The sequence below is a fragment of the Hyperoodon ampullatus genome (assembly GCF_949752795.1).
Source record: "Hyperoodon ampullatus genome assembly, chromosome: 13".
Taxonomy (NCBI): domain Eukaryota; kingdom Metazoa; phylum Chordata; class Mammalia; order Artiodactyla; family Ziphiidae; genus Hyperoodon; species Hyperoodon ampullatus.
Genome location: NC_136926.1, coordinates 13,324,720 through 13,351,888, shown reverse-complemented (window position 1 = coordinate 13,351,888; position 27,169 = coordinate 13,324,720). Strand labels below are relative to the sequence as shown.

General features: G+C 37.2%; 1 protein-coding gene across 1 annotated transcript in view; it reads right to left on the bottom strand.

Annotated features, from left to right (window-relative positions):
* MED13L (mediator complex subunit 13L) overlaps nt 1–27,169 on the bottom strand; it is a gene marked incomplete at both ends in the record, with an annotated part of 282,492 nt that overhangs the window by 131,747 nt on the left and 123,576 nt on the right. The gene's annotated exons all lie outside the window — the stretch shown is intronic.

Here is a 27,169-nt window from a genome sequence, read left to right as displayed (position 1 = left end):
TGTCAGAAAATTAAATCTTAATATAGCATCAAATTTATTTCCTGAACTCATGATTTCATTAATGTTTAACATTTGGGGAAGCATCATATTTGCCTTTGAAATATGTTGTAGCATTACTTAGAGCCACAAGTAACTCTAACACAAGAGAATCCAACAGACTAACAATGCCTCATGTATTCCTAACGTTCTTTTCATATGTAAAAATTATAAAATGCCCTAGAGAAGATAGCTAATTTTCTTCTAAGCTATATTAGTTCATGTCAACATAGCAAAAAAATGAAAGGATGCAAACGACATTTGCAGAAGAAAATTTCCTCTGCCTTTTACTTGGTGTCTTGACAAAAGTACTCACCAGAGAAAATTTTGACAGAGAATTGAAACACATGTTAAATCCACAACGCATTTTTAATGCATTTACCACACCAACTGATGTCTCAAAATGCATCTCTCCTTATTTTCCAATCAGAAAGAATTCAAAAAAGTGTACTTACATTTAAGGGTTTTCTCTACAGGACTTTTTTTAAATGATAAAACTGGATAAATATTTTTTTTCTTGGGATGTCAGATAACTCTATCTTCCTGACTATGTGGCTAATCATGACCTACCAAATTTTTCCAAATTAACCTCTTCAGAGACATTTTATATTATTTATAACTAGAGAAATGGAAATAAAGTACAGCAAATAAACAAACATTCCTGCTATCAATACATTATCTCTGTTCAAGACAAAACATCCCAAAATTTTCTACAGTCCTCTAAAGGCATCATGAATCTCTATTTTCACACACTTATCTTTGGGGTAGAGCTTTCCTGAGTGAGAAAGCAAGCTAACATTTCAATAAAAGGAACATCCCATATTAATTTGCTTTTATTTCCTAATGTAAGCTAAAAATTCCTAAAACTTCATCAATATTCAAAGTCCAACTCTTCTGAATTACTCTTCAAATCAGTCACCAGTAACAGTTTTTTCTACATATTAGTCTTTTGTGCCATAAAGAGTACTGGTGATGCAGTATTTATAAAAAGGGTGTCCCATTCGTCTTTCCAAGATTTTCTTCCAAGTTGGTGACACCTATTCTGCATATTAAAAAAAAAAACTTTTATAATTAAAACCTTCAAACATATTTTAATATAGAATAACAGACCTCAAATAAATTCCTAAACCAAATTATCAACATTGTGTCATCTGCTTAACCACCCTGCTTTCTTTTTTCTTTCTTTCTTTTTGTTTTTCTTCATATATTCTGAGGCAAATCCCACTCCCAAGTACTTCATTATATATCAAATCAGAATCTAAACAAGGTCTATCAATTACCTCTCAAGTTATATCTCTTAAGTCTCCTTAATCTGCAACAACTCATCTCCTCTTTTCAAACATGTCATTTATTTACTGAAGAAACCAGGTTAGTTGTTTTATAGAATACCTCACATTCTCATCTGATTGTTTCCTCATGATATTATTTTTTAATGTTGGCACTACTTTGACCTTAAAAGAAGATGTCAAAGGAAAGTTCTCAAACAACAGAGCTCTATTTCTTCCTCAAATGATCCTCAAATAATTTGTTAACTGAAATGTTGAAGGGTTATACCTGTCTAGACATGCAATGTGGAATACTAAACAAATGTGAGCATGCACAGGCAATGCCAATTACATCACTGTCTTAAGATACCATTATGATTTTATCCTGACTTTTAACAATTTTTAAAATAGGTCTTAGAAATTTTTTCTTGAAAAAAAACTTACAAGAGCAATTACAAAAAACCTACAACTACCATCGTACTTACAGTTAAAACCCTGAATATTTTCCCCTAACATCAAAAACAAAGCAAGGATGTCTGCTCTTACCACTCTTATTCCACATTACAGTGGAGGTCTCAGACAGTACAAGAAAAAGAAGTACCAGGCATACTAACTGGAATGGAAGAAATGAAATGATCTTTTTTTTGCAGATGACATGACTATTAGAAAGTCCTAAAGAATCAACAACAAAAAAGCTACTAGAACTAAAACTGAGTTTAAGTCAGTTAAGGTCAACAGATACAAAACAATCATATTTCTATAAACTGTAATGAATAATTAGAAAATTTTTAAAATTTGAGTACCACTTATAATAGCACCAAAACCCATGAAATCCTTGGATCTAAATCTTACAGTTGGGAGACTTACACCAACTGATTTCCAGATTTACTATAAAGCTAGAATAGACAAAACAATATGGTACACTACAGAAAGGACAGATATACAGATCCATAGAACAGAATAGAGAGTCCAGATATAGACCCACAAATATATGGTCAACTGATTTTCAACACAGCTTGCAAAGGCAATACAGTGGAGAAAGAACAGTCTTTTCAACAAATGGTGCTGGATTTAATGAATATCCCAATGTAAAAAAATCAGCCTCAAACCCTACCTCACACCATATAGAAAACCTCAAAATGGATCATAAAACAAAATGCAAAACCTGAAACTATAAAACTGTGAAAATATAGGAGAAACCTTTTATAAGTTTAGGTTAACCGAAGACTTCAAAGATACGACACCAAAAGCATGATCCATAAATAAAAACTGTTAAAAAGAGCTTCATCAGTACGAAGAACTCAGTTCCTTAAAAAGCACGCAAAAGTTACATTAAGCTATGGAGAAGATAAGCCACAGATGGGGGAAAAGCAGTTACAAATCACATATCTGACAAGGACGTGTATTCAGAAGATGCTATTCTTGAAAAAAATCCCTGAACAACACAAATTAAAAAAAATTTTTTAGAGAATGGACAAAAGATTTGAACAGATACTTCACCAAAGAAGATACATGAATGGTAAGTAAAAACATGAAAATATGCTCACTAGTCATCAAGAAAATGCAAATTAAAATCACAGTAAGATAACACCCATTAGAATGGCTTAAAAGAAAAACTGAAAATACTAAGTGCTAGTGAGCATACAGAGTAACTAGAATTGTCCTATACTGCTAACAGAAATGCAAAATTAGTACAGTCACTGTGGAAAAGTTGACTCTGGCAATTTTTCTAAAGTTAAACATACACTTTACATACAGCCCAGCGATATCCTTCCTAAGTATATATTCAAGTAGAATAAGAACTTAGGTTCACATGAAAAACTGCAGCAAATGTTTTTACTTGTTCCTCACCCCCCATAACTGACAAAAACTGGAAACAGTTGTCTCTCAACTGGGGAAAGGACAAACAGTGGAAAATCCATATAACAGGATACTATTCAGAAATAAAAGGAACTACTGATACACTCAAACCATGAATGAATGTCATTATGCTAAGTGAAAAAAGCCATACTCAAAAGACCACATGCTATATGATTTCATGCACATAACATTCCTGCAAAGGTAAATGAGGTAATGTAAACTGTTCAATGGTTTCCAGGGATGGGGGTGGTTGGAGGAGGGCTTGATAACAAAGGGACATGAGAAATTGGGGCAAGGGGTGGATGGGGGTTGGGGGGTAGGTTCTGGATTATGCTTACATTGATTTTTTTGAAATATATTTTTAGTGCTAAAAATGAGAACAGGGACTTCCGGGGAAGATGGCGGAAGAGTAAGACGCGGAGATCACCTTCCTCCCCACAGATACACCAGAAATATAGCTACACGTGGAACAACTCCTACAGAACACCTACTGAACGCTGGCAGAAGACCTCAGACCTCCCAAAAGGCAAGAAACTCCCCACGTACCTGGGAAGGGCAAAGCGGAGAGATTCCCGCACAGAGGATCGGTGCTGACCGGCACTCACCAGCCCGAGAGGCTTGTCTGCTCGCCCGCCGGGGCGGGCGGCGCTGGAAGCTGAGGCTCGGGCTTCGGTCAGAGCGCAGGGAGAGGACTGGGGCTGGCGGCGAGAACTCAGCCTGAAGGGGGCTAATGCGCCACAGCTAGCCGGGAGGGAGTCCAGGAAAACTCTGGAGCTGCCGAAGAGGCAAGAGACTATTTCTTCCCTCTTGGTTTCCTGGTGCGCGAGGAGAGGGGATTAAGAGCGCTGCTTAAAGGAGCCCCACAGACAGGCACAAGCCGCGGCTGAAAGCGCGGAGCCCAGAGACGGGCGTGGGACGCTGGGGCTGCTGCTGCCGCCGCCAAGAGGCCTGTGTGCGAGCGCAGGTCACTGTCCACGCCGCCCTTCCGGGAGCCTGTACAGCCCGTCACTGCCGGGGTCCCGGGATCCAGAGACGGCTTCCCGGGGAGAACGCACGGCGCGCCTCGGGCTGGTGCAACGTCACGCCGGCCTCTGCCGCTGCAGGCTCGCCCCGCACTCCGTGCCCCTCCCTCCCCCCCGGCCTGAGTGAGCCAGAGTCCCCGAAGCGGCTGCTCCTTTAACCCTGTCCTGTCTGAGCGAAGAACAGACGCCCTCCGGCGACCTACACGCAGAGGCGGGGCCAAATCCAAAGCTGAGACCCGGGAGCTGTGGGAACAAAGAAGAGAAAGGGAAATCTCTCCCAGCAGCCTCAGAAGCAGCAGATTAAAGCTCCACAATCAACTTGATGTACCCTGCATCTGTGGAATACAAGAATAGACAACGAATCATCCCAAACTGAGGAGCCAGGAGTCAGTGCTGTGCCTCTGAGGTGGGAGAGCCAACTTCAGGACACTGGTCCACAAGAGACCTCCCAGCTCCACATAATATCAAACGGCGAAAATCTTCCAGAGATCTCCATCTCAACACCATCACCCAGCTTCACTCAACGACCAGCAAGCTACAGTGCTGGACACCCTATGCCAAACAACTAGCAAGACAGGAACACAACACCACCCATTAGCAGAGAGGTGGCCTAAAATCATAAAAAGTCCGCAGACACCCCAAAACACACCACCAGACGTGGACCTGCCCACCAGAAAGACAAGATCCAGCCTCATCCACCAGAACACAGGCACTAGTCCCGTCCACCAGGAAGCCTACACAACCCACTAAACCAACCTTAGCCACTAGGGACAGACACCAAAAACAACGGGAACTACGAACCTGCAGCCTGCAAAAAGGAGACCCCAAACACAGTAAGATAAGCAAAATGAGAAGACAGAAAAACACACAGCAGGAGAAGGAGCAAGATAAAAACCCACCAGACCTAACAAATGAAGAGGTAATAGGCAGTCTACCTGAAAAAGAATTCAGAATAATGATAGTAAAGATGATCCAAGATTCTATTTCCAAGATCCAAAATCTTGGAAATAGAATAGACAAAATGCAAGAAACAGTTAACAAGGACCTAGAAGAACTAAAGATGAATCAAGCATCAATTAAAAACACAATAAATGAAATGAAAATTACTCTAGATGGGATCAATAGCAGAATAACTGAGGCAGAAGAACGGATAAGTGAGGTGGAAGATAAAATAGTGGAAATAACTGCTGCAGAGCAAAATAAAGAAAAAAGAATGAAAAGAACAGAGGACAGTCTCAGAGACCTCTGGGACAACATTAAACGCACCAACATTCGAATTATAGGGGTTCCAGAAGAAGAAGAGAAAAAGAAAGGGACTGAGAAAATATTTGAAGAGATTATAGTTGAAAACTTCCCTAATATGGGAAAGGAAATAGTTAATCAAGTCCAGGAGGCACAGAGAGTCCCATACAGAATAAATCCAAGGAGAAATATGCCAAGACACATACTAATCAAACTGTCAAAAATTAAACACAAAGAAATCATATTAAAAGCAGCAAGGCAAAAACAACAAGTAACACACAAGGGAATCCCCATCAGGATAACAGCTGATCTCTCAGCAGAAACTCTACAAGCCAGAAGGGAGTGGCAGGACATAATTAAAGTGATGAAGGAGAGAAACTTGCAACCAAGATTACTCTACCCAGCAAGGATCTCATTCAGATTTGATGGAGAAATTAAAACGTTTACAGACAAGCAAAAGCTGAGAGAGTTCAGCACCACCAAACCAGCTTTACAACAAATGCTAAAGGAACTTCTCTAGGCAAGAAACACAACAGAAGGAAAAGACCTACAATAACGAACCCAAAACAATTAAGAAAATGGGAGTAGGAACATACATATCGATAATTACCTTAAATGTAAATGGACTAAATGCTCCCACCAAAAGACACAGATTGGCTGAATGGATACAAAAACAAGACCCATATATATGCTGTCTACAAGAGACCCACTTCAGACCTAGAGACACATACAGACTGAAAGTAAGGGGATGGAAAAAGATAGTCCATGAAAATGGAAACCAAAAGAAAGCTGGAGTAGCAATTCTCATATCAGACAAAACAGACTTTAAAATAAAGACTATTAGAAGAGACAAAGAAGGACACTACATAATGATCAAGGGATCGATCCAAGAAGAAGATATAACAATTGTAAATATTTATGCACCCAACATAGGAGCACCTCAATACATAAGGCAAATACTAACAGCCATAAAAGGAGAAATCGACAGTAACACAATCATAGTAGGGGACTTTAACACCCCACTTTCACCAATGGACAGATCATCCAAAAGGAAAATAAATAAGGAAACACAAGCTTTAAATGATACATTAAACAAGATGGACTTAATTGATATTTATAGGACATTCCATCCAAAAACAACAGAATACACATTTTTCTCAAGTGCTCACGGAACATTCTCCAGGATAGATCATATCTTGGGTCACAAATCAAGCCTTGGTAAATTTAAGAAAATTGAAATTGTATCAAGTATCTTTTCCGACCACAATGCCATGAGACTACATATCAATTACAGGAAAAGAGCTGTAAAAAATACAAACACATGGAGGCTAAACAATACACTACTTAATAACGAAGTGATCACTGAAGAAATCAAAGAGGAAATTTAAAAATACCTAGAAACAAATGACAATGGAGACACAACGACCCAAAACCTATGGGATGCAGCAAAAGCAGTTCTAAGAGGGAAGTTTATAGCAATACAATCCTACCTTAAGAAACAGGAAACATCTCGAATAAACAACCTAATCTTGCACCTAAAGCAATTAGAGAAAGAAGAACAAAAACATCCCAAAGTTAGCAGAAGGAAAGAAATCATAAAAATCAGATCGGAAATAAATGAAAAAGAAATGAAGGAAACGATAGCAAAGATCAATAAAACTAAAAGCTGGTTCTTTGAGAAGATAAACAAAATTGATAAACCATTAGCCAGACTCATCAAGAAAAAAAGGGAGAAGACTCAAATCAATAAAATTAGAAATGAAAAAGGAGAAGTAACAACTGACACTGCAGAAATACAAAAGATCATGAGAGATTACTACAAGCAACTCTATGCCAATAAAATGGACAACCTGGAAGAAATGGACAGATTCTTAGAAATGCACAACCTGCCAAGACTGAATCAGGAAGAAATAGAAAATATGAGCAGACCAATCACAAGCACTGAAATTGGAACTGTGATAAAAAATCTTCCAACAAACAAAAGCCCAGGACCAGATGGCTTCACAGGCGAATTCTATCAAGCATTTAGAGAAGAGCTAACACCTATCCTTCTCAAACTCTTCCAAAATATAGCAGAGGGAGGAACACTCCCAAACTCATTCTACGACGCCACCATCACCTTGATACCAAAACCAGACAAGGATGTCACAAAGAAAGAAAACTACAGGCCAATATCACTGATGAACATAGATGCAAAAATCCTCAACAAAATACTAGCAAACAGAATCCAACAGCACATTAAAAGGATCATACACCATGATCAAGTGGGGTTTATTCCAGGAATGCAAGGATTCTTCAATATACGCAAATCAATCAACGTGATACACCATATTAACAAATTGAAGGAGAAAAACCATATGATAATCTCAACAGATGCAGAGAAAGCTTTCGACAAAATTCAACACCCATTTATGATAAAAACCCTGCAGAAAGTAGGCATAGAGGGAACTTTCCTCAACATAATAAAGGCCATATAGGACAAACCCACAGCCAGCATCGTCCTCAATGGTGAAAAACTGAAACCATTTCCACTAAGATCAGGAGCAAGACAAGGTTGCCCACTCTCACCACTCTTATTCAACATAGTTTTGGAAGTTTTAGCCACAGCAATCAGAGAAGAAAGGGAAATAAAAGGAACCCAAATCGGAAAAGAAGAAGTAAAGCTGTCACTGTTTGCAGATGACATGATACTATACATAGAGAATCCTAAAGATGCTACCAGAAAACTACTAGAGCTAATCAATGAATTTGGTAAAGTAGCAGGATACAAAATTAATGCACAGAAATCTCTGGCATTCCTATATACTAATGATGAAAAATCTGAAAGTGAAATCAAGGAAACACTCCCATTTACCATTGCAACAAAAAGAATAAAATATCTAGGAATAAATCTACCTAAGGAGACAAAAGACCTGTATGCAGAAAATTATAAGACACTGATGAAAGAAATTAAAGATGATACAAATAGATGGAGAGATGTACCATGTTCTTGGATTGGAAGAATCAACATCGTGAAAATGACTCTACTACCCAAAGCAATCTACAGATTCAATGCAATCCCTATCAAACTACCACTGGCATTTTTCACAGAACCAGAACAAAAAATTTCACAATTTGTATGGAAACACAAAACACCCCGAATAGCCAAAGCAATCTTGAGAACGAAAAATGGAGCTGGAGGAATCAGGCTTCCTGACTTCAGACTATACTACAAAGCTACAGTAATCAAGACAGTGTGGTGCTGGCACAAAAACAGAAAGATAGATCAATGGAACAGGATAGAAAGCCCAGAGATAAACCCACGCACATATGGTCACCTTATCTTTGATAAAGGAGGCAGGAATGTACAGTGGAGAAAGGACAGTCTCTTCAATAAATGGTGCTGGAAAAACTGGACAGGGACATGTAAAAGTATGAGATTAGATCACTCCCTAACACCATACACAAAAATAAGCTCAAAATGGATTAAAGACCTAAATGTAAGGCCAGACACTATCAAACTCCTAAAGGAAAACATAGGCAGAACACTCTATGACATAAATCACAGCAAGATCCTTTTTGACCCACCTCCTAGAGTAATGGAAGTAAAGACAAAAATAAACACATGGGACCCAATGAAACTTAAAAGCTGTTGCACAGCAAAGGAAACCATAAACAAGACCAAAAGACAACCCTCAGAATGGGAGAAAATATTTGCAAATGAAGCAACTGACAAAGGATTAATCTCCAAAATTTATAAGCAGCTCATGCAGCTCAATAACAAAAAAACAAACAACCCAATCCAAAAATGGGCAGAAGACCTAAATAGACATTTCTCCACAGAAGATATACAGACTGCCAACAAACACATGAAAGGATGTTCAACATCTTTACTCATTAGAGAAATGCAAATCAAAACTACAATGAGATATCATCTCACACCAGTCAGAATGGCCATCATCAAAAAATCTAGAAACAATAAATGCTGGAGAGGGTGTGGAAAAAAGGGAACACTCTTGCACTGCTGGTGGGAATGTGAATTGGTACAGCCACTATGGAGAAAGGTATGGAGGTTCCTTAAAAAACTACAAATAGAACTACCATATGACCCAGCAATCCCACTACTGGGCATATACCCTGAGAAAACCATAATTCAAAAAGAGTCATGTACCAAAATGTTCATAGCAGCCCTATTTACAATAGCCCGGAGATGGAAACAACCTAAGTGTCCATCATCAGATGAATGGATAAAGAAGACGTGGCACATATATACAATGGAATATTACTCAGCCATAAAAAGAAACGAAATTGAGCTATCTGTAATGAGGTGGATGGACCCAGAGTCTGTCATACAGAGTGAAGTAAGTCAGAAAGAGAAAGACAAATACTGTATGCTGACACATATATATGGAATTTAAGAAAAAAATGTCATGAAGAACATAGGGGTAAGACAGGAATAAAGACACAGATCTACTAGAGAATGGACTTGAGGACATGGGGAAGGGGAAGGGTAAGCTGGGACAAAGCGAGAGAGAGGCATGGACATATATACACTACCAAACGTAAGGTAGATAGATAGTGGGAAGCAGCCGCATATCACAGGGAGATCAGCTCGGTGCTTTGTGACCGCCTGGAGGGGTGGGATAGGGAGGGTGGGAGGGAGACGCAAAAGGGAGGGGATATGGGAACATATGTATATGTATAACTGATTAAATTTGTTAAATAAAAAAATAAAATAAATAAATAAAAAATAAAAATGAGAACAGGGTGTGAATTAAAAGGACTCCTATTCTAAATATGTATTCTAAACATAACTGTTTTTACGCAAAGGATTGGTGTCTATTTGGTTAACCTTCACTCATAAATTATTAAAAGCAAAAAATAAAAAATCAGTTTAAGCAAAAAGAGACCACAGGGCTTCCCTGGTGGCACAGTGGTTGAGAGTCCGCCTGCTGATGCGGGGGACGCGGGTTCGTGCCCCGGTCCGGGAGAATCCCACATGCCACGGAGCGGCTGGGCCCGTGAGCTATGGCCGCTGAGCCTGCGCGTCCGGAGCCTGTGCTCCGCAACGGGAGAGGCCACAACAGTGAGAGGCCCGCGTACCGCAAAAACAAACAAACAAACAAACAAAAAAAGAGACCGCAGACCCAACCACAGTGTTCCTCTCCAACAACACAATATACTGTTATTTATATTATGTACTTTATGTTAGTTACTATAATACAAATAGAACAAAGTAATTCAGGAAAATATTTTTGTTTTTTAAATATTAAAAATTAATTTGAAAAAGGACCTTTATTAATATCATTAAATAATTAATTAAATTCTTATATCCCCCTCATATAGTATTACAAAGTTTAGGAACCAATGTAATAGAAAACAAGGAAGAAAGTAATTACATGAAGTACAACAGATCTCACTACATTAAGCTCTTGTTTAAGAAAAGTAAACTAAAGGTGAAAAAAATAGAAAATTATGAATTATCCTATAAGTTAACCAGTAAAATTTTAAATAAGTCAGTAGAGGTAATTAAAAAGGATACAGTGTTTGGACGTCATGTAAACATTTAAATTTCATAAGTTACATATTTTATTAAAGATTTGAAAGCAGTCAGTAATTTACTAGAAGTCAACAACTGTGATCCAAGATTAACCACTCTAATAAACACTATTATTTAAGCTATGGATTTAAGGATAATGCATTAACATGCTAACCCTTTTAATTTACTATCTGTATATAGCAAATAAACTTGTGGAAAGGAATATAAGTCAGACCATACTTTATTTCTTATCTATTTCACATAAAAAATTTCCAGAAATACAAGAGTGATGTATATTTCAATGAATCTCTAAAATTCCAAAATAAGTTAAATCTAGTATGACATTTTTGGAGTCTAATAATAGATATTTGGCCGATAATCACTGTCCAACAGTTCTTGGCTGTGTTATACTTCAAGCACCAGGACAGAAATTAGGAATGCTCTCAAAAATCAAATAGAGACTTTGAAAACCACTGTGAGGCAAAATTACTTTAAATACTTGGCAGAATTGCTATCAAATGTTGAAAGTCTTTTATTTTAAAATAATAAGAAGAAAGTAAAATAACTTTAACACTCAAGGTTAGTTTTCTACCCAGAAAACAATCTTTCTCATTTTATGAGGCTTTATGTACCAAGTCTGAACCAAGCACTACATATAAATGGAGGGGAGGGGGAGTGCTACTTTCCACCACAACGCTATGAGACAGAGTAAAAGACACGAAACATTCACTTTTGCCACTTCTGCCACTCAGTACCTGACTTCTTCCCATCACTGCAAACTGCCTATTTCATGAGTTCTGGTTGGGGACGAAGATGGTCATTCACCCTTAACAGGAGTTGAAAATGCTGATTCTCCTACAATATGGACAAGGATATATATCCTAACTACCAGATGCTCCGGCACCATACTTTGACCATGGATCTAGGGACTCAAAAGGGAGTGGATGGAGAGATCTTTCTGTCAGCACTAAAAAGAGAGGCTACAAGATCAAGTTTCCTGAGGTTAAAGTAGCAGGGGTACTGTAGCATCCAGTGCTTGGTGGTAATAGCACCAGTTTCTCATCAGACCAACCTGCAGCACTGATCCTAAAAGTGAATACTCAGTAGTCTTTTAACCAACTCCTTTTCTTAGTTTACAACTACGAACAATGACCAATAGTTTATTCTTATCTCTATTTTATAAATGAAAAAACTAAGGCTTAAAAATCTTAAACTTGCCCAAGGTCACATAATATATTCAAAAATCTAGTTTAAATGTATCTATACTCAACAGCTAACGGGATCAAATGCATTTTATATCTACTTTTATAAGTAGTAAATATACAAATTATTCCATTAATTAAACTTCTCAAGGGAAGCAATTTATTTTCATAACTGCACGGACTAGGACATTTCAGATATTCATAAACTTGTTTTGAACTGACTTGTTATTATGTGTGCACATACTTTTCAAATTTCATTGGAATTAGCTTCAATCTAAAATCTCCTTATATTCAGTAAAGAGGATTAGTAGCAAAGATGGGATTCAAATCCAACTTTTCTGACTAACGCCCATGCTCTTTCTATTACACCACTTCTCCATAAGGCTTGTGTTGTTAAACTACCCCACCCCCCTTTTATTCTTAGGACTGACTAGAAAGGCAACCTTCAACACTTAAATTTCCCCTTGGATTCACAATTTGCACCTTAAATTATTGTCTTCTAAATAGCTGCAAAGTAACCTTTTCTAAGGTTAAACAAAATTGAAATCACAAAAACAGGTTTTTAAACTAATTTATCTGATACATCCTCCTCCCAAGGTAAAATTTAAACCAACACTTCATTTGCTTCATACTGAGATTTTTCAGAAAGTATCCTCTTGGGGTGGGGGGGTGGGGGGGAGGGGAGTCAGGGCATAGTTGCTCTAGGTTAAGTTTCTATAAATGATATGAGGCGCATTTACTACTTAATTCTCTATCTCCCTTCCAATGTGGACAGAGGAGAATAACAACTGCCAAGAAGTTTTACAAGAAGGCCAGCAGGTGCAGGGCCCTATCCTTATGAAACCTACAATCTCCCCAGGGCATAACTGTCTTCATCTTTAAAAGAAAAGAAAAGGAAAAAAAAAAAGCCTTTCTAATTCTTTTGATCTTTCAAGTTTCAACTTAAATGTTTATCAACTCCTTAAGATTATAAATTAGCAAGAAGACTATCTCTATAGTGTATACTTAGGTATAATGGAAAATTGTTTCTAAAACTTTGTTGATAGTCTCAGGAAATAAAAGCACCAAGAGAAGTAAAATGAATGTACAATAAATGACTGGCAAAACTCAACCAAAATAAATTCCTAAATTAAAACTTTCTCTTGATGTTATGTGGTCAATTATAGCCAGACTGAAACTGAAAAATAAAACTAAGTACTACCACAGCTGTCTACTTAAAAAGAAAAACTATTTTGGCACTAAAGTTACCTCACTTAAATTGCAAAAGCTATAATCAGAATTTGTTTAAATGGCTCTTATTTAACCTTTTTTAATATAGTAATCCTCATAATCAAATATTTAAGCTGCAAAAGTATTATATAAATGTTTTCTTTTAGCAGAGAGACAGTGTTTTAGAAAGGAAAATTTTTTTTTTTTTTTTTTTTTTTTTTTTTTTGCGGTAGGCGGGCCTCTCACTGTTGTGGCCTCTCCCCTTGCGGAGCACAGGCTCCGGAGCACAGGCTCAGTGGCCATGGCTCACGGGCCCAGCCGCTCCTGCGGCATGTGGGATCTTCCCAGACCGGGGCACGAACCCGTGTCCCCTGCATCGGCAGGCGGACTCTCAACCACTGCGCCACCAGGGAAGCCCTAGAAAGGAAAATTTAAATAGCAGTCTAATTACTGCTTAGTTCCCAAATAATTTTTCAAAATCATCACAAATTGTAATACAACTTCTTTCAACTTTGCGAAACATGGCTCCTTGCAGAACTAAGAAGCTTCTCTGAAAGAAAAATCAAATAAAAGGTTCAGGAAAAAAAAGTCAATATGGCAAAATATCAAAGCAGCATATACTTCAATGATTTTGTGTTTCCCAGCAGAGATCATGGAAAGATATCTTTTCCAATTCGACAAATGAAACTGACATACTTTACTTGAAGGGGAAAAAAATGGGAAGAGGGAGAATGGAATAGGCTAGGGAGGAGCATAAAGATTGTGAAACCTTCAAGAAATTCAAGCTCATGCTTTTAGAATTCAGGTCACCATGTCTTACACAGTTTAAAAGTAGAATTACTTTCAAAGAATACATATTTCCTCTGAGCTATGATACATGTTTCCTTTTAATGTATCATATTGCAGCAACAGCTGAAATGAACGTCTAGACATCAAAAACACTTCTTGCTCCCACCTACTGCTTTTTTACCTCAGGCATCAAAACTAATGAAACCTATTATCCAGAACATTGAGTTCAGTAACCACATTGGCCATTGCAAATACTGGAGGGGGGAGGGACACTTTCAGGGATGGCACTCCTTATTCAGCCATTAAAATTACTGAAAATCAAATTGTACTCCAAACTCCAGAAACACAAATAGATTAAAGTAAGGCACATGAAACGAGGAGATTATTTGCCAGTTAGATTTCAGTGACAAAATGCTACAGATAATGCAGCTCTGAATCCAGGATTTATAATTTTCCCACTGCCTTTGTGTTCAGCCTTTATCTGCAATATATAAAGCCCACTAGTTTTGGTTTTTTTTAACTATTAAATCTACTACCTAGGAATTGTACTAAGCTAATATTATAATAACATTTATCAATTTATCATTTATCCATTTAATTTTAAGGGTTGCAACAAATGAAATATTTTAAAGATAAATATATAGAGATTTTTGAAGTGTCTGCTTTCTTTTCTTTTTTTTAATTGGACTATAGTTGATTTACAGTGTCTTCTTAAAACTGACTTACAAAAAAATTGAGTAACAAAGTAGCATAATGCTATGTTAATTCTGAAATACAGTATTATACCCATAAAAAATCCAATTACATAACAACACTATTGATTGATCACAGTTATGTTGCCATCGACTGCCTTGTAAAATCTATATTTGAAGTCATTAATAACTAAATGGACTGACTTATTACTTAATTCAAATTCAACCCACTTAGAGTTCTGATTTCCTTGATTTGCTTGTGGGTGTAGAATATTTGGTATCAGTTAACAAATCTATGTTGAAATGGATTTTAATTATCCCAATGTCAATTCATCAATCAAATAAGAATTAGAGATAGAAGATATATATATCAAAATGCTCCATTTGTTTTGACCTATTTGCCACTTTAAATAATTATGAACGTTCACAATATTCATCAGACAGAAGCACCGTTGTAATTCAAAATTTTAACAGTATAATGTCTAACTAAGGAATCTCTAACAGCATGAGTTCTCTGCCAGTTGCAGGATAACCAGAATTTTAATGACGGTTTCTACACAGCACTGTAGCAGTTGAGACATGACCCAAGTTAGCATTTCAAAGGATCACAGGACTCCATGTAAAGCCACTAAACTTTAAATTGAAGGAGGCCATAAAACTAAATTTCTAGATAAATTGAACAAGACCTTCAAAAGACAACTGCTACTGAAAACAGTCAGGCTGCAGTGTTACTTTAATAGTCACACAGTGAAAAAGAAATCTTGCACAATGGCTGTTACTGACTTCTAAGAACTAAACTTGCCCCCATGTGCTACTCTTTTCAAAGATTTTAAAGTAATTATTACTTTTTACCCTTTCAAGCTATTAATATGCTCTTAATTTTGTTAATAATACACATAAACAAATAAAGGCCTAGAGGGACAGCCATCAAAATTAACAGTTATCTTTGGTTGCTGGAATAATTATTATTTTCTTCTTCACCTCTTTGTGTACGTTAGAGATTTTCTTCAGTGAACATGTTCCTTTAAAAAGATACATCATATTTGAAATAGATCTTTTAAAATAAGGCTACTATTATTTATTAAACAGCCACATGCTTTTTAAAAAAATAATGCTGTGTGTTCATAAATTACAAGAAAGATCAACATTCTTAGGACAGGAATCACCACAGGAGAAAATTAAATTTTGAAAGAGGAGGAAAACCAGATATGTGATTCAGGTAGAACGTTTATATTTAAATCCGTCAACACTGCAAAACAAACATTTTATAAACTTCCTCTAAGACAATGACTTTAATCAAGATGACTCAACTACTGATTTCAAGATTGGCACAATTGAGCAGTAAAAATTAAAAATACTTCCTTCCACTCTTCAGACACAACCTGATTTGAAACACAACACACACACACTCACACACCAGACTGCTACTAAAATTCTGAGAGAGCAAGTCCCCAGATTGCCTTTTACACTAAAGCTCAAACAGTTGTCTGTCACTGCTCTTACAGTGAGTAATCCTTGCAGCTGTAACTGTTTGAAATGCAGCTGTCTCGTTGGCATTCTCTCCCCACCCCCACTCATCCAGCATTTCTGTTCTTGCTACAATAATCTTACAGAGCATTTTACAGGAGGCTTAGCCCTGGCTGAGGGCACTCTACAGCATGACCGAGAGAACATGGAAACACGATTCATTAGACACGCCTGGAGTGATAACAATGGTGCTGCTCCTTGCTGCCTTTCATTTCGTACATCAGGCTGAGACTAATGCATTCTCGTTTCACAACAAGCACATTTATAGACAGGAAAAAACTGTAATCACCTTTGATTAAGGGACAGCATATTTTTCCTATATGAGCCGCCAGCCATACTGACAGAATAATTATTTTTTTAACTGACAGGTTAAAATAGCAAATGTAGCAAAAATAACACCTGCCTGAGGGGGAGGGGGAGGGGCTGGGGAGGGGAGATGACTACTATTGAAGACTTCGTACACAGAGGTTTCTTAGACCAGGCTCAGTGTCATATCCTTGAGACCTGGTGGGTACCTTGGCTTATATTTAAGCTACACAGTCTATGACAAATAGAACAGGCCCTTATCAAGCAATCTCATTCTATACATCTAATTCTTTACAGGTAAAAATTACACAATTTCTCTGGTCACTTCATGTGTAATTACTACTGACCTCCCTTCTTTCCACTTCTCTCACCACAGGACTACAGAATTCAACAGTAGTATTAATCCTCTTCTCTTTTTCCATTATCCTACTTTTACTACAAAATAATTTATCCTCTTTTACATAAAATGCTAGGCCAAAACAGAAAACCTGCTTCCTATTAAAGTAAAACAGCAAAAAATGTAATTTTGATTAAAAACAGGAATATAGAAAAATTATTTTATATCACCCAGCTTCCTCAATCACTCAAAGCACCCAAAAAGGTTTGAATTATAAATTTAAAAGACCTAATTTAAACTGAAAAAAGTCATAAGCCACATTATACTGACAACATGTAAAGTCAATTTTCTTACAGGATTTTTCTTACTTCTCCATATACCCATACAATTGCAGTCTTTTGTGGGTTCATGTATGTATGTTGCTAGATTATTATTTATGGGGAGTTTGATAGTTGACATAAAAAAATATATTTATTAGCCAGGAATTGAAAGTTTATACGTTAAACCAAAATATTGGAAAGTATTTTTTCAAGGTTAGCAGACTATATAATTAAACATTTTTAAAAAGATGGTCAGTCTCTCTTTTAAGCTTTCTATAACACTATTTTACACCAAGAATGTGCTACAAAACTACCAAAACAATCTGTACATGTGAACATTTGTTAAAACAGTAAAGAACCAAAAGTGAGCAAATTAACTGAAAAACTCTGGTTCACAAAACTGTGAGTCCTAAAAATAGCCTTTTTAAAAAATGGTTATGTAGAGCAAATGAGTTTTTGTAAAACAGCAAAATGCTTAAGCAGTTTTTAGCTGTTGGATTTTAGAGTTTGCTGACCTAAGCTACCACACCAGGCTAGAAACTAGGAAATCTGCTGCCTATCTTTAATGTTTCTGTAAGAGGACCACTGACCCCTAATACGCACTTAAACACAGTGTGTTTTGAAGAGAAGTTTGATGCGTACCACACTATGTTAGAATTACATGTTTAAAAATTTTGTCATCTGGCATAAAATAACATCTACTATAGAAGATAACATCTATACAATTTCTACTCTATAAGTGCCCGTCTTGCCTCCCTTACTCTGGTCTTTTTTACTGTAAAAAAGCATGACTCCCCCCAAACTAATCAAATTACTTCCACAAGCTTTCCCGGCCTGTTTTATGCTTGGAAAACACAAAATTAACCACCAGTATCAAATATGTCACCACAAACATTATTTTTAAAAACTTCAGTATAAATGAATTCTTACTTTAATAAATAACTTGTTGGTTTACATATGAATTTCCATTAATATTAACCCAGCTCTCAGAAGAATCTCAAATCATTATTTTTCACTTTTATAAGGTGGAATGTATAATTCTCCCCTGAAGTCTTCAAAGTTAATTTATGCTTAAAAAAATTTTTTTAAACAACCTATTAGAAAGCAATAAAAGCTTCTCCAAACTTTAAATTGAAACATATCCAGAAAGACGTTGTCTTTATTCCAAAACTTTTGACATACTTTTAAACAGTTTCCAACTCATAAACGAAAAAATTTATAAATGACCTAAATATTCCAACACTACCAACATTTTTACTTCATGTAGGTGTTTCAACACTAAAAGATTCCTTTGCAATAACACGCTTCAATTACAAAATTTACAAGTGCTTTCGGAAATGAAGATCAGTTATTTACACAGTGGGGTGAGTGAGTTCAATCCTATTTTCTTTCTAAACTTGGCCAGAATGGCATTTTGATTGGAGGGTGGGGCGACCCAGTAATTTTGGATAGGGCACTATCTGGAGCTGGGAAGGGCTGAGTAGGTTCAATAACACAGGAGGCAGTGGTTTAGTCCCTGTGATCCTGGGAGCACGATATCCTGTAAAAGAGCCCCAGCAAGTTTCTGGTCCTTTCCATCTCCACATTTAAAGTAGTACAGTTTTATCCAGTTATAAATAATGGAGTTCTGCTGAGGGTTCGTTTGAAAACATAAATAAGTACAAAGAGTTTGTAAAGCGGACAGAACTTGCAAACCACTGGAAAAGGAAAAGGAGTAAATAGGACCAGAAACCCACAAAGCCTGGGTCACTCCCTAGCACTAACACTCCCGGGCACCGCTGCTTCCTTCACAGTTATCTCCACTTTCCTTGAGATTCTTTCCAGCTCAGCAATTGCATGATTCTAACTATGTGCTCTAGAAGGTGGGAAAGCCTTCCAAGACAGATGGTGAGGACTTCAAATACAGAGTCAATTCCTACCCAATCCACCGGTTCTCATCACAAAACCCAGTACACAACTCAACACTAAAGTTAAGCATTACTGGTTAAATCAGTTTACATAGGCTAGCCTTAGAATCTATCCACCAGTTAGAACAGGTTTTTCATGGGGAAAAAAAATATGTATTTTCCAAATAATTAACTTATAAATGACCCTTTGAAAAACACGGTATTAATATTTACTTTGTCAGCTGGTGTTTGCCCATGTTGAGTCTCCTTTCCAGTTTTTAAAACCAGCTATTAAAAATACAACAATTAAGTTACCTTAATGAGCATTTATTACTGAAAGGAAAAGGAGAGAGTTTTGATGGTGAAGAAGAAACTCAGGAAGCTTCTGGGGTGCCTGTAATATTTCTCAGGAGCTACATATGAGATGTTTATTGTACAATAATTCATTTATTTTGAATGTAACATAGCTCACAATTTAAAAAAAAATTTTGTGTGTGTGTGTGTGGTATGTGGGCCTCTCACTGTCGTGGCTCCCGTTGCAGAGCACAGGCTCTGGACGCGCAGGCTCAGCGGCCATAGCTCATGGGCCCAGCCACTCCGCGGCATGTGGGATCTTCCCGGACAGGGGCACGAACCCATGTCCCCTCCATCGGCAGGTGGACTCTCAACAACTGCGCCACCAGGGAAGCCCATAGCTCACAATTTTAAAGCTTGCTTTCAACTATGCTCCAGAAACAAAAAATATATATGGAATAATACAAGGTTAAAATTCAATTGTATATATACTATAATCACAACTTTTAAGATGCATGTTCAAGTATCTTGTAATGGAATAAACAAAAATTATAATAATTGCTATAAATTTTAAACTTAAGTACATGCATATAGTCCTTAAAATAACAGTGAATACCCTCACTAAAATATGCATATATTCAAGGCAATATTATTCCTAGAAAGCACTTAGCAAATCAAATGTTTATCAGATAATAAAGAAGATAGCCTGAAGACAAAATGCAGTAAACATGAAACAGATGTCGTTTGGACAAAACATATACTAACACTATGTAAAGATACTGTTTTACAATCCAGCTTCATCAAGAAGCAAAAGCTGGGCTTCCCTGGTGGCGCAGTGGTTGAGGGTCCGCCTGCCGATGCAGGGGACACGGGTTCGTGCCCCGGTCTGGGAAGATCCCACATGCCGCGGAGCGGCTGGGCCCGTGAGCCATGGCTGCTGGGCCTGCGCGTCCGGAGGCTGTGCTCTGCAACGGGAGAGGCCACAACAGTGAGAGGCCCGCATACCGCGCAAAAAAAAAAAAAAAAAAAAGAAGCAAAAGCTTCTAAACTGCTCTCACTGCTTTCACTCTTAGCATCCTGAAGTCCATTCTCCATGATAGAGCCAAGGTGATCTTTTCAAAACTTAAATCACACCATAGCATTCCTCTGCTTAAAACCCTACTCCAGTGGCTTCACATCATTAATAATCTATTTAAGCTCCTTACCATGGCCTACAAAGTTCCATATGATCTCATCTCTAGCTACCTCTTCCATCTCCCACCAGTTTACCAGTTTCAACAGCACTGACCTTCTATCTGTTTCTCCAACAAAGTGAGCTTGGAGGCTTTTGCCCTTACTTTTCCCTGTGTCTGCATGCCTGGATGGCTTCAAGTCTCAACCCAAATGTCATTTCCTCCCAGAAGCTTTTACTAACTAACCCCCTTATCTAAAGTACCCCTGCCCTTTCCTAGTCACTCACTTTCTCATCACTTGCATTGTAGCCCATGACCATATGAAATTATTTATTTATCATCTGTCTTTTATCCACAGAAAAATGCCACTTCCATATGCACAAGGGGAATGTCAATACTTGTGTGCTTAGTATACCACACAGAACCTTCCACAAGGAAAAACACTGTGATCTCAAAAAAAAAACAAAAAAACATTCAAAGTGGAACAAAAGGCAACCTACCACCCAAAGACACAAAGACAATTTAATGTTACTCAACTTTTCAGACAAGGGAATTATATACGATATGGTAGCATGGTATAGTATGAGTCTAAGGGTTTTTGGAAACTACGAAAACAGACACTTCCACAGAATGCTTAGATTTTTTTCCTACTGATGATTTAAGGAAAGTTGCATTCTCAGAGTTGTGATTTTATACAGTTTCCATGGAAACCAAATAGGGTCATAATTAAAGCATAAAAACATTTCTAGAGAAACAGTATAAATGAAAGATGTGATGAAAATACGATCTTATTTGAACCTATGATCATTAGCAAGATCAGACTAATGCGAAGGATTCTTGATGGGAAAAAAATCAATTGAATTAGATTAAATTAAAGTGCTTTAAAATAATGACAATAAACTATCACAATTTAAAGCAGTTAATGTAAGGATGTGAGCCTATGAGTTTTGTGTGTTAAAATGAGCCAACTCTAAATTATAAAACTTCTATCCCAATAAGCAACATTTAGAAATGGAATTAACTTTTTGTCTTTCCTAGGCATAATTCATTCTAGTAATCAACTCTATAGATAGTTGTTATTAGTATTATTATTAATAAGGCCTCTTCACCACTATAAATGCACAATGTTCTCGAATTTCTAATGACTATCAGTCACAAACATCAAATTTAGAACAACAAAATAAAGTTACACAATTATGGAGCAATATTAAATTGTTAAATTCATATTATATATTGATATAGCTGTATATAAATGTGTTACTTTTCCATTCTATAAGGTACAGTGAGCCAAAAGGCTCACTATAGTTATCTAAAGCCACGTCTACAAAGGCCACGGGAACTTTTTATTTTCCCAGGGGGGAGGGCAAAAAAAAATTTGTAAAAAAATATTGCAGAATCATTTCTGTGTAAGTTTTAGCAATTTCATATGATTTTCTTCCTGGAACATCAGCTTCAATACCATTATTCTCAACTTATCTCTGGCTTATTCATGGACACCAAATTTTGTGATTCTCAAAAAAAAATTTAACTGAATTTATTGTTTTTAATCAAAGTATAACTTGATCAATTTACCAATAGTAAATTCTCAATTTGAGAGACAATATTTAAAAGACATATTTTATCTGAGGATAACCCAAATATTATACTTTGAGCTAGTTATTAAAAATCCCATTTTCAGCAGAGATGTTTAAAAATGAAGGTGAATAGAGAAGAAACTGTAACACAATGGCTCTTTTAAATTGACTAGACAACTATTCACTGTTCACATTCATTTTGTATCCTTCAGTCTGGAAAAAGTAAGGCCCCTTCTAACTTTCAATTAGTCAGTCATATGCTGTCCCATTTAATTTTTTCTCTAACCATTTTGCCCTTTTGAAGGTGAACTCAAATTAAGTCAAAAACATATAATAAACAGACAGTAATTTGGGAGTGGATTTTTGCCTCCCCAAACCAGACATTATGCCTTGCCAAGGGAGAAACTGTATAAATAAGGCTATTCACAAGATAGGAAGCATCAGCACATGCCCATTTACCTTCAGGGTAGTCACTGAAACTTCAAAGCCCCATTAAGCACAGTATCAATGCTTTTGTCTAAAAGATCTCAGAAACTGTAAGTGATCTTGGTTTCATAAATATCTAAGACTTTCCAGGAAACAAACAGGTTTCTTAAGTTCACAAGAAACTGCCTAAACATTTCTTATTAGCAATGAAAATCACAACCTCTTTCTTTGAAGGTGATTGATCATACTTGTATAAATTTAAGAAAAAAAAATTTCTTGGCCACAATGAAATAACATAAAGATGTTTTATACTTGCTTTGCTTTAGTTCAGGTTAAAAACAACTATTTTTAAAATAAAACTCCAGATTGTGCGGTTTCAATTTTCCACTGCTCATTTTCTATGACAATCTGACCAAGAATTTCTCTGGTGAGGAGAGGAGATGATATTCTGAAACCTTTTTCTCAGAAAAATAAATACATTTGATAACATATCCAGTTTTTCTGTAAATACTAATGAAAAGGTAATGATAGCATAAACTGAAAGTTGGTTTTTAGAAATGAGCGAGTCAAGCTCATCTAAAGACCAGAAAGGACTTTCTGGAAAGACTGATAAGCATCTTGGAATCTCACTACTTCTCTCACACACTGAGCCAATCTGCAGCCATTTCCCTCTGAGCCAATGCACTTGATGGGTGTGATAACAGATGGATCATTGTATCTGCCAACTTCCTGTGATGTACTGTATGGAGACTGATAATTTAGTGACTACAGAAGTCCTACAACAGACAATGCAAGCAATCCTGGCATTCAGTAAGTAACTGCATGCAGTCCCTTGACAGTCTGTAGGTTCAATATATGTGGATCATCATACAATGTAAGCTCTCTGCAAGTATCTATATCACCTTGAAAAAAGAAAGAAATTAAACACTGGGCAAGCTAAGAACTAAATAGAAAAACAGGAAAGAACTTAAAGTAACATTTTTCACTTAAAAACATATGAAAAATATATATTGCTCAAAAAGTTATTAGAGTCTCATAACCAGGTTAACTAGAAATACAGGTGTACATAGAAAAAACATCCATTGTGGACCTGATTTTCAGGTTTCACAACCTGGGTGATATTGACATTTTGTGTGAAATAATTCTTTGCTGTAGGGGGCTGTCTTGTGCATTACAGGATGGTTAGCATCATCCCTGGCCTCTACCCATTAGATGGCAATGGCACCCTACCCCCAGTGGTAACAACCAAAAAATGTATCTAAACACTGCTAAATGTCCCCTGGGGGACAACACTACCACCCTCGTTAAGAACCACTGGAGAAGACAGTCTAGAATTGCACTCTTCCAATTCTAACGTGCATTTTGGAGGGGAGGGAGAGAGTATAAGGAGAGTGTTTATTCATGGAAATTATACGCAAAATACTCAAACATAATCTATACAGAGTGGATCAGCTAAGCACATATTACTATGAAGAGGAAAGGCCATCTAAAGATTCAGTGGCAAAATTGTTCAACAGGTTGCAGAGGGAACTGGAAAGGCAACTTCCATCAACAAACATGAGAAGTGTGCTTGATTCTCTCTGCAAAACAGGAAAAAATTCATAGCTTTGCTGCAACAGTGTATACAAATGATATTGATGATACTTCCATCACAAATCCTCATCAAATAAATTCTCCATTATGCTGGGCACTGATTTACAGAATTGTCAACTTTAACAGATGCTTAGAGATGAAACTCTCTAGGTTTTATGTTCTGATTTTTTTAAAGTCATATTTATGCATATACATACAAATATGTGTGTATGTAATATACTCAAAATCCCAATGTAGTCACATTTGAGAAATATGGGTACCAAATTAAGTATGACCATGTTATTTTACTTGCCCATCTCTGGAACCGGCCAAATGTACTCAAGTTATTCGAGAGAGGATTAGTTTGTCATTTTTGCAGCACCTCTAATGTAATGCTCTTCTTAAGTATAAAGCACAAAATCTCTTTTAAAATATTGTTTTAGGATACTACAAAATATTAGCACTTGGAGTAAATGTCCCATAATCAAATTAAGTATGCTATTTGCACCTGGAAATGTAGTTCTCTTTCTCCTCATTCTCTTTCTGCCTGTTCTTTTTGCAATTTTACTACTGGGCAAAAAAGGTGGATAAAGAGCAGAGGTGGGAAGAACAGACTAACTGGGGGAAATGAACTCAACATTACTTACTGCACAGTTGCAATTCTTTGATTAGGAAAAATTAAAACTAGAAATTTTTGAAAACCCTGAGTAAATTGGATTTACTAATGATAATATAGGCATAAAGAGAAGAATCCTTGGTAATCTGATAGAAGGACATGAGTGAAGGGGAAAATTTTCCCCCAACTAGTAGAGGTCATTAGCAATACTGAACAAAACCAGAACCAATTTCTGGCAGGCCCCACAGATTTTCTTCTTCTTCCGACACTTCTCTGTGTTCTTCACTACACGAGCAAGCTTTATTTTCAAATTTTCAAAGTGCATCCATAAAACATAGCACTTTACCCTGCAACACTCACCCTGCCAGTCAGCACTGCCTAAAAGTCCAATACTGGGCTTCCCTCTCCAAATGCAAAGGCTCAATCTAAGAGTAGAAACAGGAACTCCTAACAATCTGGGAACTCTGTAAGCATGGAGGAGAGCTAGATCCAGGATGACTATACAGCTGGTACTACAACTCACGCTCTGTTCAAAAACTGACCTCAACAGGCTTCAAGACCATGGTGACTAATTTGTGGCCTCTGGATATAGACAGGCCCTCAAGGCCACAGCTCACCCAGTTTGACAGTCTATTTTCCAAAGATGGCTGGCACAACATATCCCATCCTACATGTTTTTACATTGTGACACTGTCACTCTTCCCATCAAGTAATAGGGAATATGTCACCTCCCCTGAATCTAGATGACTCTTTGTGAGTGCCTCAACACACAAAATTTGGCCAAAGTGAGAGTATGCCAGTCTCCAGGTTCAAACCTTCAGAAACTGGCAGTCTCCACGTCCTGCCTCTTGGAATGCTCATTTTTAGAATCCAACCACCTTGCTGTGAGGAAACCCAGTTTACATGGTGAGGCCACGTGTGGTTGTTCTGGCTGTCTAGCCAACAGCCAGCATCACTAGGCCAGCATCACTATGTGAGTAAAGACATCTCCAGAGAATATCAGGCCCCAGCCATAGAGTCACTCCAAGTCTTGGAGTCTTGCTAGGGGTCCTCAGACATCCTGGAGCACAAACTAGTAGTCCCTGTTGTATCTGAAGTTCTGACCCACAGAGTCCATGGGCATAATAAAATAGCTGTTTTTTGTCACTAAGTAACTCATCCAGTGCAACCATCATCCTAGGCAGAGTAGATTCAAGATTCTGTACCTCATTCACAAAAACAAAGTCATTACGGTATTTCACACTAGTTTTGCTATAACATAATCTGGATGATTTATTGCTGGGTCACAAATCATTAAGGTCTAGGTGGTATACTGACAGTGAAAATGTTACATTTTAAAGGCACATGATTTCATTACCAAGCACAATATAAACAAAAATAGAGATTCAGTGAAATGAAATAGTGAATTTGTAATTTACAGCATTATAGCATTGTATTAATATAGGAAATTTCTATGAGAAATATTGTGATGTAAACAGAATACTAGGATGGTATTCAGACAGATGAGTAAAGAAGCCGCCAGATAATTCTAGCACCCAGCCATTCAGGTGTCCTATGATGCAAAGGCAAAACAGATCTACTATGCCCTGTCCAAATTATTAACCTAAAGAATCTGTGAGCATAAAAAATGGTTGTCATTTACCAAGTTTAGGGTGGTTTGTTACACAGCAATAGATAATTGGAGAAAATGATAAGGGGAAGATCACTACAAGGAAGTAGCAATTGTTCCAAGAACTAATGCTATCAAGCCATGAGGATGTGAAGAAAAAGCTGTCCAAAAAGGGAGAAGAGCAAGTACAAGTCCTAAAGCAGGAAGGAACTTGAAGGTATGAGATAAGTCAATCAGATGGCAAAGGCTAGATGATACAGTTTTGTACGCCTTGATGAGTTATTCAGAAATTATCTTCGGTGTACAAGGAAGCCACTGTAATGCTTTAAAAGTAGGACAGTCTTTCAAAGATCCTTTTGGCAGCTGTGCTTCTTGATGTTAAATGAGGAAACTGAACTAAATGCCATGATTCCTTTAGGTCTACCATCCATACACTCAGTGTTTTTCAAATCTAGAAAATCCTTAAGCTCTCCACAATACATTTACCTTGTATTTTCACTTATTTGGGTCATCAGAATGACCTCCTCATAACTGAATGCCACCACACAATTTCTGGGTGCATGCATTTACATGTGTGTTTCCCCCACGGAGGTGTAATAAGCAAAGAACACAGAGAAGAAAGAGAGAGAGACAGAGACAGAGAGAGAGAGTGTGAGAGAGTGTGTGTGTGTGTGTGTGTGTGTGTGTGTGTGTGT